We start from the raw sequence: 13,206 nt of genomic DNA, 5'->3' as shown, positions 1-13,206 counted from the left end.
TATATGGAAACGTCTGTACTTTCCACTCTATTTTGGCATAAATCCAAAAATTCTCTCAAACTTAAGTGTATTAAAACAAAGGGATCTGGAAAGATTCGTGCCAACCTGATAGAGAATATTAGTTCTAAGGAAAAGACTAGGGTCACAGGTTTTGGTCAAGGGAGAGTCTCCATTTATTTGTATTGCTTGAGTTTTTCACAAATGTTTATGTGCTATATATCACTTGTGTAATTTTTTAATAAATAAAAATAAATGTTTATTATATAGAATTTAGAAAACACAGGAGGCCCTCAAGAAAGACTTAAAGTATCCATAGTCTCACTGCACAGAGGTAGTTACTATTGACATTTAATGATATATTTCTATAAATGTAAGTGTGTTTGTACCTATTTTTACATACATGTAAGGTGAATCTTGTAATTTCAGGGGCGGGGGCATGTATAAAAGCTCCGTTGCCTAATATGCCTTGCATCTTCTCACTGATGTCTGTTCCTCCCACAATCACTAATGTCAGAGGAATCACCAACTAAAACGAACTCTATAACTAGCTTTCCTTTTCAAATTTGGGGTTTTCAGTATTGCTACCAGAGACATAGGAGGGGAGCTAGTTTATTTCTTCTCACCCACTTAGCTCAGAGCGTAGAGCTGGCTTCTTCAATCCCCACATTCTCATTACTCTTCCGATTCATGTTTCCACCATCATCTAAAAACTCCTTTGTGGGGCACCCAGGGTGGCTCAGCTGGTTGAGCGACCGACTCCTGATTTTGGCTCCAGGTCATGACCTCATGGTTGTGAAACTGAGTCCCTCGGTGGGCTCTGCCCTGAGTGTGGAGCCTTCTTGAGATTCTCTCCCTTCCTTTCCCTCTGCCCCCCTCACCTGCTGCTCGCTCTGCCCCTTCCCTGCTTGCTTGCCCACGTGCCCTCTCTTTCTCTCAAAAACACTAATTAATTAAAATCAACAGAAAAATTTTAAAAGCCCTTTCTTTGTGTATGATCCCAGCTCTACCATCCTCCACTCTTCATCCTTGCTGTTCTGTTGACCTGGTGATCAATGTCGTATTTAGAATAATTAGCGCATTTTGGAATACAGTCTTTTTGACACTCTTCTGATAGACACATGGACTGCTTTCTGTGTTCTACTTTTTATACTCGGCCTTAGTCACATGACCCACATAGCTTCTTTTGTACATATCTTTCAAAGGTAGGCTCAGAGAGATTCTTGTGGAGTCAGGGTTTCCTTACATAGCTCTGTTTGTCTTCCTCATCAAGATCCTGGATCATTGTTCTGCCAGAATTCAACTTTAGAGGCTCTGATCCCTTTTTAATTGAACTTTTAAGAGTATATGACCCTGGTATCATAGCTATCATTTTTTCCAACTTTCTAGAGTCCATACATACCTGTCTATAACTACTATGCTTTTTCTTCTTCTTCTTCTTCTTCTTCTTCTTCTTCTTCTTCTTCTTCTTCTCCTTCTCCTTCTCCTTCTCCTTCTCCTCCTTCTCCTTCTCCTTCTCCTTCTCCTTCTCCTTCTCCTTCTCCTTCTCCTTCTCCTTCTCCTTCTTCTTCTTCTCCTTCTCCTTCTTCTTCTTCTTCTTCTTCTTCTTCTTCTTCTTCTTCTTCTTATGCTAAGATACATGATTACTTGCTCCCCAGACTCATTTTCACTTCCCCAGGTCTTCTTTCATTTTTGGTTGACATTGAGTCCGTAGTAATCATTTCCTTAATTATTTCTTCTGATTTCTGAGGGAGTTCACATCATCCACATGGTAATCAAAGATTTGCCTACCACTCTTCTTTGAACAATCTGAGACTTTCTGCAGAGGTCTACATATCACTCCTTGTTGCTGTGCTGTGTATGTGTGTGTGTGTGCATGTGTATGTGTGCATGTGTGTGTGTGTGTGTGTGTATGTGATTTGTATTATGATAGCTCATTCATCCTGCTGTCTAGCTGGTTATCTGTAGTAAAGTTCTCCAATTAAACCATTGGGTTTGCTCTCTTTCAGTTTTATGAGATATAAGTGATATACAGCCCACAGTAGAAGTTCAGGTGTACAGCATAATGATTTGACTTATATATATTGTGAAATGATTACCACAATAAATTTAGCTATCATCCATCGTCTCATATAAATACAAGAAGAAAAAGAAAGAAAGAAAGAAAAGTTCTTTTCCTTGTGATGAGCAATTTTAGGATCTACTCTCTTAGCAACTTTCAAAGGTACCATATGGCAAGCAGTGTTATCTACAGTCATCATGTTGTACATTATATCCCCAGTGTTCATTAATCTTATAACTGGAAACTTGTACCTTTTGACCATTTTTATCCAATTTCCTCATCCTCCGCCTCATATTTTTCCTTCCCAAAAGGATGGGGTTCTGAGAGCTTTGGGGTTGGTGAACATGTGGAGATTTGGAGAGAAGGAAGCACTGGGGAAGCATAGGAGCTCTGCACTCCTTCCTCATACATCCGCCCTATCATCTCTTCCATCTGGCTGTTCCTGAGTTATATTCTTTTATAATAAACTGGTCATCTAGAAAAGAAAAAGTTTCTCTGAGTTCTGTGAGCTGCTCTAGCAAATTGGTCGAATTGAAGATGGAGATCGTTGGAATCTCTGATCTACCGCAGGTCCGTCAGAAGCACAGGTGACAAGCTGGACTTGTGATCGGTGTCTTAAGTGGGGGTGAGGGGCAGTTTTGTAGGACTGAGCCCTTAACCTGTGGGATCTGAAGCTATCCCAGAGGGGGAGAGGAGGAAATGGGTGATGGGCATTGAGGAAGGCACTTGTTGGGATGAGCACTGAGTGTTGTATGTAAGCGATGAATCACGGGAATCTACCCCTGAAACCAAGAGCATTCTGTATACAATGTATGTTACCTAACTTGACAATAAAGTATATGGAAAAAAATTTTAGGGCACCTGGGTGGCTCAGTCAGTTAAGCTTCCGACTTCAGCTCAGGTCATGATCTCATGGTTCGTGGGTTCAAGCCCCACATCAGGCTCTGTGCTGACAGCTCAGAGCCTGGAGCCTGCTTCAGATTCTGTTTCTCCCCCTCTCTCTGCCCCTCCCCTGCTCATGCTCTGTCTCTCTCTCTCCGTCAAAAAGAAATAAACATTAAAAAAATTTTTTTGATAAAAAAAAAAGAATACACTTACCATGATGGGCACTGAGTGATGTACAGAATTGTTGAATCACTATATTATACACCTGAAACTAATATAAAACTGTGTTAACTATACTGGAATGAAAATTTAAAACCTCATTTAAAATTTTTTCATAAGGAAAAAGAACATAAAATGTAGGGTTCAAAACTTTTGGTTTCTGCCCATGCACTACCCTTTCCTGGCTGTGTGCCCTTGAGCAAGTAACTGAAATCCTCTAACCCTCTGGGTTTTCTGTGCCTGTGCAGTGGTGGTGATAAGCCCTGTGGTTTAGGATGTGATGAATATGAGGGAGAAAATGTACGCAGAGCACCCAGCATTCGTCTGAGATGGGTCACCCTGAGAATACGGTGGCCGTGTGGCTACTTCGTGGTTTCCCAACATGTGTCTATGGGACGCTAATATCATAAGTGGGCTGAGAGTGAGGGGTACCAAGGTCAACAAAGTTTGGAAGACTATACATTATACACGTCCCTTCTTGGGCACTGAGTGACATCAGGATATTAACGGTACTGAGAAGTTCTATGGTAAAGAAATCTGTTTTGATTTCTCTTTGTTTGTTTGTTTGTTTTTTCCATTTAAATTGGTATTTTCAGATTTGGGGCATGAAACACTGACCTACAGTGTCCTTGCCTAAAAGCGCTGAATGAGGTCACCATGATAGCGGCTGACCTTAGTGAGGAAGGCTACTCTTCCTTGAAGAGCGTGGTGCAGAGGCTGGGGTGCTAATGATGCACTTTCCCACCACTGTGACATGTGACTGACCGGAGGGCAGTTGACACAAAGGTGCACCTGACGTGTGGGCCACCCAGAAAATCTCTGAAGTGTGCTCGTGGATGCCCATTAACTGGTTGAAAAGATTCCTCCAAACTGGCATCCTTCCCAGTGGGAAAATTATGGACAATTTTGAAGATCTCACAAAACAAACAAAAAAAGAAAACAGACAGAGCCCCCACATTGGAGATGACTATGTATTTCCAGCTACTAATAATTCGCCACCAGCCAAGAATCAACTCCAAGTGAAGGCACATGTTTTGTGTCCTGATTTGCAGGGAAGAGGCTGTGATAATGGCCCCACCACTCATCCTCCTGGCAGATTGTCGCTCGGCATGCAAAGACCAAATATAGATGGGTGTCTTGCCTGGAGCTCATTTTTATGATCTGTTTGAGCACTTAAGAGTTTGACTCTGAAGAAGATACGCCCTCTCTGCTCTGGGTTGCATATGTGAGGACCAGAGAGCCTGAGTGGGGGGTGAAAGGAGCCTGCATTACTACTGGCAGCCAGTCCCAGCTGGGTGTGACCTCAGAGGATGCAGACAGACTTTCAACATTGATGACAGCATGTCTCCAAAAAGGATGAGCCGCCAAAGAGAAAAGCAACGCGTCCAGCAGCCCAGGCAGGGACAGAGAGTAACGCGGACAAGATCTCCTTTCCAGAGAGGAGGGTTTCCCTATCCCTGTGTTCCCTTCCGTGCATTAGAATTTTCTAAACAAGGCAAGACTGAAAGTGGGGAAGGGGTGAAGGGGACCCTCACTAGGAGTGGAACCTGTGGTCAGGTAATCACCCTCTGTAAGGCTTCATCTCTTAACCTGTAGGACAGGGGTAGTAACAGTATCTCCCTTGTGTGGTTGTTGTGTAGATGAGGTGAGATTAAATCCAGAGTCCTACCGTGGTACCTGGCACCTAGGAGGAGCTCTGTCGGTGTCGCATAGAATTTAGATTGTGACAGTAGAGAGTTTAACTTGTTGGTCGCATGTCATATGCTGGCCACATTTACACTGCTTTTCCCAAGAGGACCTGTGTCCCAGCAGGCGCTTGGCTGAAGCATGCTCATTGTAATTGAATCTAGGGTCTGGTCGTGCTGTGTAAAGAATAATTGATATGCAGAGACTCTGAAACAAGCTTTGGGAATCAAACATCTGGTTTGGAAGGCAGCCTTGTAGGCCAACCCCCTGTAGACCGGGGAGGAGAGGAAAACAGGAAGTTTTATTCATCTTACTTTCTTGGTTTTTCAAGTTACAGTCTCCAGCTGTTTACATCAACTTTGTTTTTCCTAAAGAAAAGAGAGAGAGAGGGAGCCACTATAAAGCAGTAAGTCACAATCTTTCCCTGAAGTAGCCCTTTGTGGAAAATCGGAGTTATTCTTTCACGTGGCTAACGCATCTTTTATTTTTCTCTTCTCCTCCCAAGGCAAATATCTGTTCTCTGGCTTCCATTCAGGCCTAAATAAGTTGTGGAGAAGGAAGAGAGGAAAGAAGGGTAGGGAGAAGGAGGGGAAGAGGAGGAAGGAAGAAAAAGAGTTCACGCCCCTGAAACCTGAGATGTTTCCAGAGTTGGCAGTTTTGCCACATGGATGAATACGAATTCAGTGGGACACCACAGATGTGAGTAATTGTCCTCAGAGCTGAGGAGGAACGAGGGGGAAGAGACCTTCCAAACAAAGGCCGAGGAAGGTCTGTTGTCAAGTTTCTTGAAAACAACTGATATTTAAGGTACTGTCCCCACGTCGGCCAAACATCGGTGCAGACACTTAATGTGGCACCTCCTGATCTGCCTCCTGCTGTCCTAGCTTCGTCTTCTAGAGCAGGGGTGAGGCCAATGGTGTCTGGCCCCGGACTCTGAGGGTTCAAACCCCAGCTGGGGTACTTGCGAACTAATTGACCTTCGACAAGTCATGTGACTCTCTGGGCCTCAGCTTCCTCGTTTGTAAAGTGGAGATGATGATAATGATGAAAACAATGGTTTGCCCATAACCTAGGCTGTTACAAGGATTAAACAAGTCAGCTCATGTAAAGTGCCCGGCCTCGAGGTAAGGGCTGTGTGAGTGACAACTATCACTATCCCAGCTCACTCTGAGTATGAAACCCCACCTCATGAAGCAGCATGCATTGGTCCCTAACAGCATGTGCTATTTGCAGGCCTTGTTCAGAATACTTCACACATGAGAGATCATTTTATGTCATACCAACCCTAGGGGGCAGGTGTACTATTATCGCCTGTATGAAACGGAGGCACAAAGAGATTAAGGAAGTGGCTTAATTTTACACGTCTGATAAACGGCATAGAGCCTTTAAGCCTGAGTAGTTTAGGTCTACAACAGGGATCTGTAAACTAGGGCCTGCCACCTGCTTTGCAAATAAAGTTTTATTGGGCCATGGTTTCATTCATTCATTTACGGTATCGCCTATGGCTGCTTTTGTGCTACGATGGCAAACCTGAAAATATTTGTTATTTGGCTTTTTTATAGCAAATGTTTGCTGACCCCTGGTCTAGAGTCTATCTACATTCTATTAATGTGGTGTTGCCAAATAGAGCAAATAAAAACATGAGATGCTTGGGGAGCCTGGGTGGCTCAGTCGGTTAAGCGTCTGACTTCAGCTCAGGTCACGATCTCATGGTTTGTGAGTTTAAGCCCCACGTCAGGCTCTGTGCAGACAGCTCAGAGCCTGGAGCCTGTTTCAGATTCTGTGTCTCTCTCTTTCTGCCCCTCCCCACTCATGCTCTCTCTCTCTCTCTCTCTCAAAAATAAACATTAACATTTTTTAAAAAAAATATGAGATGCTCAGTTAAAATCTAATAAAAGTTGAAAATTAAATCTAAATTTTAGATAAACAATGAGTAACTTCTCAGTATAATGTATCTTATGCAATATTTAGTACCTGTACAGTAAGGTTACCTTCCTCTCTGATCTAACTATGAATCCATGGTCAAGATTTTCCAGAAACCAACCTGTCCTGAATCATAGTAGGTTTGAGCTGCAAAGGGCCTAAGATGGCATGTGACTTGTCCAGCACCAACTCCAGAGTTAGTGATAGTACCTGGCTGGAACCGCCTCTTTGTATAACAGGTGGCCTTTTAACTTACAAATTTTAAGTTTTAGTAGTGATGAGGTATTATGACATCTGGGAAGGAGAATTAGGCCAGGAGCATGGCTGAGCCTGGGAAAAATAATGACTTAGAAAATCATCTTTGTGACTTCCTGTCCACCTGTTACCTTGCCATCAGCAGACCTGATTCTCTTTACCTTGTTTACAACAGACTTTCCCTGAACCTTCTTATCTGCCTCCTTTCGTCCTCTATAAAATAAAAACAGTAGTGTTGTGCCCAGGTAAACTGAGGCTTCTTTCCTCTCTCCTATGACGCAGGGGAGGATCTTAGAGATTGGAGACTAGTGATTCCAAAACAGACCCATTCTTGTTAGGTCATGCAAGGAGATTTTATAATGTGGGCTGGAAGAAGGATTTCTCTCAGCCCCACCTAAGGCCCAGGCCATACCCTGATGTGGTGATTAATGTCCCTTGTGGGTTCAGGGTAAGAAGTAGATCAGGGCGTCATGCCTGATTCCCTCTCTCCCACCCCTGGTTCTGTATGGCTTCCAAATCCATCAACATGCAGATATTCATACCAGGGTCCCATACACATTCTGTTCTTGGTAGCAGGTGAGGAGGTACTTTTAAAGTTCATTCCCTTCATGTTCCCTCCTTTGAAGGCAGTTAGAGACCTCCATCCTGGGGTCCTGGAAAACATGGGGAATGCCCTGTGGGTTATATTACCAACCTATCTTCTATATCCTAAGAATAAACCGATCGGTGTCCAAGGAGTTTTGAAATCTTAGAAATGCATACAAATTAAATGGCGATTTAGTAAAGGTCGATGGGTTTTAAAATACAAAATTCTTTGATATTCCTCCTATCAGGAGGTGGGGTCTATAGCCGTTCCTCTTTACCTGGGCGGGGTTGTGTCTGCTTCGGCCAATGAAGTGTGGTGAACATAATGATATGTGATTTTCAAAGCTAGGTCATGAAAGGTCATGGAACTTTCTAGTACCCAAGGTTGTTCCATAGAACCCTTGTTCTTAGACCAGGTAAGAAATCCTGAGGTGTCCTGGTGTGAGGAAATACAGCCACATGACATACCACATGTAGATACTCTGGTCAACAGTCTCTGCTGGGTCAGACTTCGAGTTACAGGTATAAGACATTTGAGTGCAGAAGTTTCCATATATACCAGCCCTGAGAGGTCCAGGGAATTTGAATCTTCCAAGCTGTGACCCCAGATATTAGAGGGTAGAGACAAGCTATCCCGCCACTGTCCAAATTCCTGATCAACGCACCTATTAACATAACAAAAGAATTATTGTTTTGTACCACCACATTAGAGTGGTTTGTCCTGCAACAATAAATAATTGGAACAATCATCAGGATTTATTGAGATAGATAAGTAGATAGATAGATGGTTCAATAGATATGCATATGTACATATTGTGATATTGTGGTATAATAAGAAATATACATTTGGTCTTTATCCCAGGTTCCTGGCACAGAGTTCCTAAAACCCTTGTAATTTCCGGAGTGATAAGGATGAGAAGAGCATCTTTTTTTATTCATAATAAGCCCCTTTCAACCATAACTGAATTTCTGTTAATGAGGTGACTCTTGGAAGATATGGGCAGGTTGCCAGGAACCAACCATGTGATTAGAGAGTTGGAACTTTCCACACCACTCCCCAACCTCCTGGAAGAAAGGCTGAAAGTTGAGTTCATCACTAATGGCCAACGAATTAATTATACCTATGTGATTCATGCCTGTATAATGAAGCCTCCATTAAAAAACCAAACCAAAACAAAACAAAAACCTGACAGAAGGGACTTGGGGAGCTTCCAGGTTGATGAACACATTGAGGGGCTGGGAGGGTGACGCAGGCAAAGAAAGCAAGGAAGCTCTGTGCCCCTTCCCACATACCTTGTCCTATCCATCTCTTCCATTTGGCTGATCCTGAACTATGATCTTTATAATAAACAGGTAATAGTAAGTAAAGTAAAGCACTTTGCTGAGTTCTATGAGCCATCCTAACAAATGATCAAGTCCAAGAAGGGGGTTGTGGGAAAGCATAATATATAGTCAGCCGGTTAGAAGTACAGGTGACACCTAGGGACTTTCAGTTGGCATCTGAAGTGGGAAGTAATCTCGTGGGACAGAGTTTTTGACCTAACTCTTGGTGCCCTAGTTCCTGCTGCACTAACTCCTGGTGCACTGTCTCCTGGTGGCTGGTGTCATAATTGAATTGTGATGCCCAGTCGGTGTCCAGAGAGTTGGAGAATTGGCTGGTGTGGGGGAAACCCGCATATCTGGTGTCAGGAATGTTGAGAGGCCTGAAAAGAGGCTTTTCTTTTACACGTACATAGTATTGTATAATAAGCTTTGGGGTCCGCATTAAAATGCGCCTTTTGAAGTCTTAAAGCACAGTGAGCAAGATGAGATAAATAGATGTGTAACTGATGACAATATGGAAATGATTTGTACACCCTAGAATTTGGCCAGTTGTCTTTACAAGGTCTTCTAAAGGATGACTCCAGAGCTTGAACAGCTCATTCTTGAAAAGGTGGCATCCCGGGGTTTGAAAGAGCAGGAGTTTATTTTCTAGGGAGATGTTTACTTTTACTTCCCCATAGGGTCTGACTCAATATTATTCTTTTATTCCTCCCTCCTTGTATATAATCTTTCAGTAAATGGTCAGACTCTGACTCCGATCCCCCTGACGCCAATGAAGGAAAGAACAAGGGAAACACTTGGACCTGAAGAAGTCCAGGGAGACCTGGTGTAACTAGGAGATATACCATTTGCATTTATTTATTTTATATATGGTTTCGAATTCTTGGAGATCCTCAAGATCTCTAAGATCTTGGTTTGGCAGACTTCGGTGCACACACAAAGTTTATATGGTCCAGCACTTGGCTACCTCTCCTGATCTCTGCTTTGCTCTCCTCCTTCTCCTTTGTAGACAAACACAAGTGGACACTTTGGAATTTGGCATTAGGATGGATTCCAGAAATTAGGTAAAAGTTAAGTTGGACAAAGGTTAAAACAATGAGCTATTAGGCTTGATAGCCAGCTTAAACTTCACTAAAAATGAAAATATCTTACATATGAAACCCACCCTATAGTAAGGAATATTCAATACATGAAGGCTAAATTAAATCAAAACACAATGGCACCTTAAAATGGTTTTTAAAAAAAGGAAGGAGGAGGTGCTGAGGGTGTTCATTACATGAAAGATGCTATGTTGTATTTACCATAAACCACGTAGCCAACACGATTTTGGTATCCTCCCAGATATCAAAGATTTTTCCTCTTCCCAGACTATTTTGCACACTGGAAGTGTAATAATTTTCCTAAAAGTTTACTTCCATCTTGAAGTGCTAGAAAATATTTGCTCCAACCATCTCATTTTAGATTTGAGAAACTGAAACCCAGAAACGTGATTTGTCCAAGGCACTCAACAGCTTCCTGAATTGGAGCCCAGATGACCCCATTTCCCAGCAAAACAACATACTTCCTGGAGACAGGGACATTGAGAGGCAGTACAGGAGAGTGGAGCAGAGATGGAAACCAACCAAGAGACCTGACTTATCACCCAGGTGCAGCCATTCCTTAGCTGCATTTGGAGTAAGGTCTAAAGTCCTTAGCCATGGATTCCCATCACAGCTTGAACTCAACCTCCTTTTCCTACCCATCTCCAAATAAACTCTCAATTTGAGCACTACTTAGCTACTTATTGTTCTAAAAATCATTTCCCTTGTTCCCCACCATGCTTTTGCTCATTTGGTTCTTCCAGCATTTTCTCTCCTCCATCCTTCAAATTCCCCCATCCCTCGAGACCCAGCTTAAGTGTTCCATATCTAGTATGTCCTCTCCAAGCCTACCAAAGCCTCTACCTTCTACAGCATTGTTATGGAAGACATAACCAGAGACCTGATCTACATTAGTCTTACGGCCTTCAGAGATGCCCTAGGAAGCTTACTGTTGCTCAGTGTCTATAGCTGTGCAGGCCATTCTCATTCTCTATATAGGAATCAAGCAGGATCAAGCAGGAAATGACCATAAGGCTCCTTTGGGACCCCTTGCCAATGGATTATCTGGAACAGCGCTGGTTTTCACCCAAGCGGTGCCCAAACTAAACTTTCCATAGAACTGGGAGCTTCCTCTCTCCAGGAAGGAGGCATGCTAACACCACCCACCACATGGCTCCCCAAGGAACCCAGGTGATGAGCATCTTGTATTCTGCAGCCTCCCCTAAACATCTGGTATCTATTTCAGACTGGTAATATTCACTCCTACTCAAAGAGTTAGGGTTCAACTATCAAGTTCAGTTCCAAAAACGGAGCGCAGGGTCACCTGGGTGCCTCAGTGGGTTAAGCGTCTGACTTCCGCTCACGTTATGATCTTGCGGTTTGTGAGTTTGAGCCCCACATCAGGCTCTGTGCTGACAGGTCAGAGCCTGGAGCCTGCTTCGGATTCTGTGTCTCCCTCTCTCTGCCCCTCCCCTTCCCACGCTCTCTCTCTCTCTCAAAAATATATAAACATTAAAAAAAATTTTTTTTAATGGAGAGCAAATGGAGGTCAGGACACCTCTCCTGGTGTTCAGCAGTCTGACCTGACACCTCTCTGTAGAATGAAGAGAGATCATGGGACCCCACGCCGTTGTCCTGCTAACCCTTAACTTACAACCTCCCTCTCATGAAATGTGTTCTGTAATTCACACTGGGCGGCTTTGTGAGATGCACCGTCCCCCACCTTGCCATAGCAACTCAGCGCACGTGGGTCCACGACTAACCTGGGAACCGCCAGAGCTTCTGCCGTGTGTGTTCTGGGTTAAGCTCTCAGTTCTCTGTGCACAAATCAAGACAACAGCTGTTCTGCTATGAAACGTAGCATGCAGTGCTCATAACCTTGGAACCCGTCATCTTAATAGTAGCCACTTTGCACTGAATACATACTGTGCACCTGACCCTGACTTCTTTCACTTAATCCTCATAACAATCCGTGGAGCGACGTACTATGATTATCTTCTTTTTTTTTAATGACACCGAGACTTGGTATATTCAAGACACCTGCTCAAGGCCTCTCAGCTAGTAAGTGGCAGAGACAAAAACCTGGATCTATTTGACTGTCAAGCCCATTTTTAAAATAAACAAACAAACAAATAAACAAATAGTTAATATTTTTCCTATCACCTAAAACTAATAACTTTTTTCAACTTGTGTTTCTTAATGAAAAAAAACACAACAGTAGAAAAGTCCCCTTTAACAAGAATTCTAAATTCTGTTCCCACCATTACCATGAGTCTGTTGTATATTCTTATAATTGTATTTCATAGTTTTACATAAATATGTGTGGCTATTTACCATATAGTTTGCCAGGTGTATATTTAAAGGTTACATAAATGTCGTCAAAGCAGATATGTCTTTCTTAAAGCCTGCCTTTCGCACTTTCTGGGTCACCTTGTGTCTCGGTGGCCAGCAGCTTAGTTATGGGATAGTGTGGACAAACGGAGTTGGCTCTTAAATGGCCACTGCAATAGAGTGGGTGAGCTCATGCTCCTGCTGGAACACAGCCAGCCTGGGTCAGCAGGGCCCGTGTGTGTGTGTGTGTGTGTGTGTGGTGTTTGAATATCCTCTCTTCAGTAGGAAGTTACCATTGTTTAGGTCAGAAAAGCCTCATTATTTATTCCAGGGTCACGTTGCCCTAAAATGTTTGCAGATTCAAACCTGCTTCCATGAGGTCACTGGGGGTCCACTTGCAACTTTTATCAGTAAGGCTGGTGCTGTGACGAATGGAATAGCCAGATGTGAGTCTGTGTTCTAGTAAGCAAATAAAGACAACTTCCAGAAGTATAAAAGCTACCTTTTATTGATTCATAAGTTTGAGTTAGATTTCTTAGGGTGATTTTTTTCCTTATTGCCAACTCATCCTTCCATAAGACATTTTTTCCCTGAGAAATAGCGTTCTTTACTTTCAAAAGTCTACAGAAAGCTGTGGGAAGGTTCTAGCCTGCCTCAGGTGAGCTGACCCAACCATGGCTGGAGAGGGAGGCATCCTGGTTTCTATGGCATATGTCGATTCACTCCATGAGCCAGAGTACAGTCAGTTATGAATTGCTTTTGGAGGATTTTGTTTGTTTGATTCTAAAGCACATTTTTTTTAAATGTAGTATCAACTTTTCCCCTATCATCCAGAGCTTAACACTTGATGTATATCCATCA

Source organism: Lynx canadensis, chromosome B1 (assembly GCF_007474595.2).
Source record: "Lynx canadensis isolate LIC74 chromosome B1, mLynCan4.pri.v2, whole genome shotgun sequence".
Classification (NCBI taxonomy): domain Eukaryota; kingdom Metazoa; phylum Chordata; class Mammalia; order Carnivora; family Felidae; genus Lynx; species Lynx canadensis.
Note: the sequence above shows the minus strand (reverse complement) of the source record.